Raw genomic sequence first — 6000 nt, forward strand, 5'->3', positions numbered from 1 at the left:
TGGTGGTGTAACTACTGTCACTGTTGAAGAGAAAGATTCAATATTCTCCCCCGTATACATGCAGACGGGAAACACTGTAATGGTGGTGTAACTACTGTCACTGTTGAAGAGAAAGATTCCATATTTCCCCCGTAAACATTGCGGACGGGAAACACTTTAATGGTGATGTAACTACTGTCACTGTTGAAGAGAAAGATTCAATATTCTCCCCCGTATACATGCAGACGGGAAACACTGTAATGGTGATGTAACTACTGTCACTGTTGAAGAGAAAGATTCAATATTTTCCCAGTATACATTGCGGACGGGAAACACTGTAATGGTGATGTAACTACTGTCACTGTTGAAGAGAAAGATTCCATATTTCCCCAGTATATATTGCGGACGGGAAACACTGTAATGGTGATGTAACTACTGTCACTGTTGAAGAGAAAGATTCCATATTTCCCCAGTATACATTGCGGACGGGAAACACTGTAATGGTGATGTAACTACTGTCACTGTTGAAGAGAAAGATTCCATATTTCCCCAGTATACATTGCAGACGGGAAACACTGTAATGGTGGTGTAACTACTGTCACTGTTGAAGAGAAAGATTCCATATTTCCCCCGTATACATTGCGGACGGGAAACACTTTAATGGTGATGTAACTACTGTCACTGTTGAAGAGAAAGATTCCATATTTCCCCAGTATACATTGCGGACGGGAAACACTGTAATGGTGATGTAACTACTGTCACTGTTGAAGAGAAAGATTCCATATTTCCCCCGTATACATTGCGGACGGGAAACACTTTAATGGTGATGTAACTACTGTCACTGTTGAAGAGAAAGATTCCATATTTCCCCAGTATACATTGCGGACGGGAAACACTGTAATGGTGATGTAACTACTGTCACTGTTGAAGAGAAAGATTCCATATTTCCCCAGTATACATGCGGACGGGAAACACTTTAATGGTGATGTAACTACTGTCATTGTTGAAGAGAAAGATTCCATATTTCCCCCGTATACATGCGGACGGGAAACATTTTAATGGTGATGTTACTTCAGTCACTGTTGAAGAGAAAGATCCCATATTCTCCCCGTATACATGCGGACGGGAAACACTTTAATGGTTTTGTAACTTCAGTCACTGTTGAAGAGAAAGATTCCATATTCTCCCCCGTATACATGCAGACGGGAAACACTGTAATGGTGATGTAACTTCTGTCACTGTTGAAGAGAAAGATTCCATATTCTCCCCCGTATGTATGCGGACGGGAAACACTGTAATGGTGATGTAACTACTGTCACTGTTGAAGAGAAAGATTCCATATTTCCCCAGTATACATGCGGACGGGAAACACTTTAATGGTGATGTAACTACTGTCACTGTTGAAGAGAAAGATTCCATATTTCCCCCGTATACATTGCGGACGGGAAACACTTTAATGGTGATGTAACTACTGTCACTGTTGAAGAGAAAGATTCCATATTTCCCCAGTATACATGCGGACGGGAAACACTTTAATGGTGATGTAACTACTGTCACTGTTGAAGAGAAAGATTCCATATTTCCCCAGTATACATTGCGGACGGGAAACACTTTAATGGTGATGTAACTACTGTCACTGTTGAAGAGAAAGATTCCATATTTCCCCCGTATACATTGCGGACGGGAAACCCTTTAATGGTGATGTAACTACTGTCACTGTTGAAGAGAAAGATTCCATATTTCCCCAGTATACATTGCGGACGGGAAACACTTTAATGGTGATGTAACTACTGTCACTGTTGAAGAGAAAGATTCCATATTTCCCCAGTATACATTGCGGACGGGAAACACTGTAATGGTGATGTAACTACTGTCACTGTTGAAGAGAAAGATTCAATATTCTCCCCCGTATACATGCAGACGGGAAACACTGTAATGGTGATGTAACTACTGTCACTGTTGAAGAGAAAGATTCCATATTTCCCCAGTATACATTGCGGACGGGAAACACTTTAATGGTGATGTAACTACTGTCACTGTTGAAGAGAAAGATTCCATATTTCCCCAGTATACATGCAGACGGGAAACACTGTAATGGTGGTGTAACTACTGTCACTGTTGAAGAGAAAGATTCAATATTCTCCCCCGTATACATGCAGACGAGAAACACTGTAATGGTGATGTAACTACTGTCACTGTTGAAGAGAAAGATTCCATATTTCCCCAGTATACATGCAGACGGGAAACACTTTAATGGTGGTGTAACTACTGTCACTGTTGAAGAGAAAGATTCCATATTTCCCCCGTATACATTGCAGACGGGAAACACTTTAATGGTGGTGTAACTACTGTCACTGTTGAAGAGAAAGATTCAATATTCTCCCCCGTATACATGCAGACGGGAAACACTGTAATGGTGGTGTAACTACTGTCACTGTTGAAGAGAAAGATTCCATATTTCCCCCGTATACATTGCAGACGGGAAACACTTTAATGGTGATGTAACTACTGTCACTGTTGAAGAGAAAGATTCAATATTCTCCCCCGTATACATGCAGACGGGAAACACTGTAATGGTGGTGTAACTACTGTCACTGTTGAAGAGAAAGATTCCATATTTCCCCCGTATACATTGCGGACGGGAAACACTTTAATGGTGATGTAACTACTGTCACTGTTGAAGAGAAAGATTCCATATTTCCCCAGTATACATTGCAGACGGGAAACACTTTAATGGTGATGTAACTACTGTCACTGTTGAAGAGAAAGATTCCATATTTCCCCAGTATACATTGCAGACGGGAAACACTTTAATGGTGATGTAACTACTGTCACTGTTGAAGAGAAAGATTCCATATTTCTCCAGTATACATGCGGACGGGAAACACTGTAATGGTGATGTAACTACTGTCACTGTTGAAGAGAAAGATTCCATATTTCTCCAGTATACATGCGGACGGGAAACACTGTAATGGTGATGTAACTACTGTCACTGTTGAAGAGAAAGATTCCATATTCTCCCCCGTATGTATGCGGACGGGAAACACTTTAATGGTTTTGTAACTTCAGTCACTGTTGAAGAGAAAGATTCCATATTCTCCCTCGTATACGTGCAGACGGGAAACACTGTAATGGTGATGTAACTACTGCCACTGTTGAAGAGAAAGATTCCATATTCTCCCCGAATACATGCAGACGGTAAACACTGTAATGGTGATGTAACTTCTGTCACTGCTGAGGAGAAAGATTCCATATTTCTCTCCGTACATAGTTACACGGGAAACACTTAAATGGTGATGTAACTTCAGTCACTGTGGAAGAGAAAGGTTCAATACTTTTTCTTTGTATATATGGAAATTTATGTTGTTTTAACTTACTGTTGAAGAGAAAGGTCGCGGACTGTTTTTTGTAAATATGGAGACGAGAATTAACATAATGGTGTTGTATCTAGAGTCAATGTTGCAGAGAAAATTTTCTGAACGCCATTTCGAGTCGTTGTTGTAGAGAAGGTCCTATGATTTCATTATCGTAAATGTGGAACCGTGAAGCACATTCAGTGTGCAAATGGATTCACTGTAGTAGAAAAATGTTACTTAATTTCCCCTAAACTAGGAGCCGAGAGTGTTGTATCTGAGGTGACAGTTGGCGAGAAAGGAGCGGGATTTGTTGTTGGAGACACTACTGTAGGCCCGGGGTTTGGCTCGGGTATAGCTGGTGTCCTAGATTCTGATCCAGCGGTTACACCCTCTGATAAAGCAAAATATTTTTACAGATAATATTATAAGACAAAATAAATCGCATCTGTGCAATGGTTAATGTTTAGGCCTTATGGACACAGATATCAAGTAAATCACCATGTTTAAAAAACATAATGTAGAATTGTTTGGTCGTACATGTAAATGTGGTTTCGTTTCTTAGTATAACTTTTAACAGCTTTAAGTCAGGCAAAAATGATAGCTTGGCTCGGGTATAGCAGGTGTTCTAGACCGCGGTACTAAACTAGCTCCCTCTAGTGATGCAAAATAGTATTTGAGGAAAATATTATCAAAATAATACATTGTATCTCTTCAATGGTTACTGTCTAGACTCTATCTACTCAGACTTTAATGTAAAAAATTTAAATAAAAGATAGTGTATAATCGAGTGGTCATGTATGAAAATGTTGTTTTTGTATAATTGGTTTAAAGCTGCACTCCCACAAATATACCGCTCTGACTACTTGTTTGATTTTTTTTGCCAATTTTAGCGTAGATTTCTGCAAACCTGGCCTCAATTTCTCGAAACTTCTTAAGCTTAACAGGCTTAAGTAGCATATTTCAATTAGCCGAAATACATACTTAAAGTGATTTTTTATACATGGAAAATGGTTTATTGTGACTATCAAAAAGATAATTCCTATCTTAGGTATAAAAAAAACTCTTAAAGAAGTGAGTATTAAGCAAAATATTGAAAAACAAAAATAGTGAGCTTAGCTTAATCCTGTTATAAGGAACTTAAGAAGTTTTGAGAAATTGGGGCCGGGCCAGTAATCTAAGACTGCTGACCTAAGATCAGATCGTTCAAATTTTTATGTTTTATGGCTAAGAGCTTCACTAACGGATTAAGAGAAATGCATAAAACATCAATTTTTGAACTTACATATGAAAATCTGCGATCGGCAGTCTTATATCACTAGTTTCCCTGTTTTTTGCATATATAGGCTCTTCCATGACAAATATAAAAAAGTTGTCAAAACGTCCAATCTGTGAGAGTGCAGCTTTAAGTTAAGAAGAAAATATCTTGAGAGGTCATACTCGCTCACTTACTTCCTTTTGGCTGACCTGTTAAATCGCGACCCCCTTTTCCTGAAAAAGTCTTAAGCAACTTTTAATTAGCATGTGCTTGTATATACGGATTGGCGCGTTATAAAAAGAGTAAGTTTTCTTAGTAATACGCCCACTTTAACTTTAGAAAAATAAATAATTAAAAACATTACATTTACGAATTCAGACGGACGTAGTTCAACACATATAATGAAGATAAAATGAAGAAATAATACATTGCTTACTGTTTTTAGAAAAGAAACTTCCCATTTCAGATTGATTTTCCTATTTATCTCATATATATGATTAGATCATGATTATTTATAATCACTTCCTTGTATACCTTCAAATTGATAATCAACGAAGATAAAGGCTCACCAAGTAGACTAGAGCGAGCCGTACATTATGTACTGTGACAGTACATATTTGCATACTGCTGAATCGTGCCATTCTATTTAAACAGTCTAGTCACACTTATGCTTCAAATTTCAAAACTTCGAATCAGATTTTACTTACATGTCAATTTTGATTAAACAAATAGCGCCACTTCAATGAAGTGTTTATTCATTTACATAAAAAACATGTTTGTGTTAAGTAGAATCAATGAACATCAAGAATTTCAGAAATTATCCACTTAATAAAAACATTTGACCAGTCAGTTATTAAATTAAGGAAACGATCTTTTATGAATACTGACCAAGAAACAGAGGTAAATTCAACAAAAATTTAATTTTGATCTTCATGTAAGGAGTAAAATGATTGAACTATTTAAAGGAGTAAGAGAGTAAACTAATTAAAGGAGTAAGATACTTAACTATGTAAAGGAGTAAGATGATTGAACTATTAAAAGGAGTAAGATGATTGAACTATTTAAAAGAGTAAGATGATTGAACTATTTAAAGGAGTAAGATGATTGAACTATTTAGAGGAGTACGATGATTTAACTATTTAGAGGAGTAAGATGGTTGAACTATTTATTGAACTATTTAGAGGAGTAAGATGACTGAACTATTTAAAGAAGTAAGATGACTGAACTGTCTAGAGGAGTAAGATGATTGAACTACTTAAAGCAGTAAGATGATTGAACTATCAAGAGGAGTAAGATTTTGAACTATTTATAGGAGTAAGATGACTGAACTATGTAGAGGAGTAAGATGACTGAAATATTTATAGGAGTAAGATGACTGAACTATGTAGAGGAGTAAGATGACTGAAATAT

General features: G+C 37.2%; 1 long non-coding RNA gene across 1 annotated transcript; it reads right to left on the reverse strand.

Annotated features, from left to right (window-relative positions):
• Positions 1-2847: 2847 nt before the first annotated feature.
• Positions 2848-5147, reverse strand: LOC128218746 (uncharacterized). The gene is made up of 3 exons (XR_008258442.1): positions 5027-5147; positions 4785-4833; positions 2848-3726 (listed from the first exon to the last, which is right to left on the reverse strand). It is a non-coding gene; the product is annotated as an uncharacterized LOC128218746 (long non-coding RNA).
• Between the last annotated feature and the right edge of the window lie 853 nt (positions 5148-6000).

This window comes from Mya arenaria, chromosome 15 (genome assembly GCF_026914265.1).
Source record: "Mya arenaria isolate MELC-2E11 chromosome 15, ASM2691426v1".
Taxonomy (NCBI): Eukaryota; Metazoa; Mollusca; class Bivalvia; order Myida; family Myidae; genus Mya; species Mya arenaria.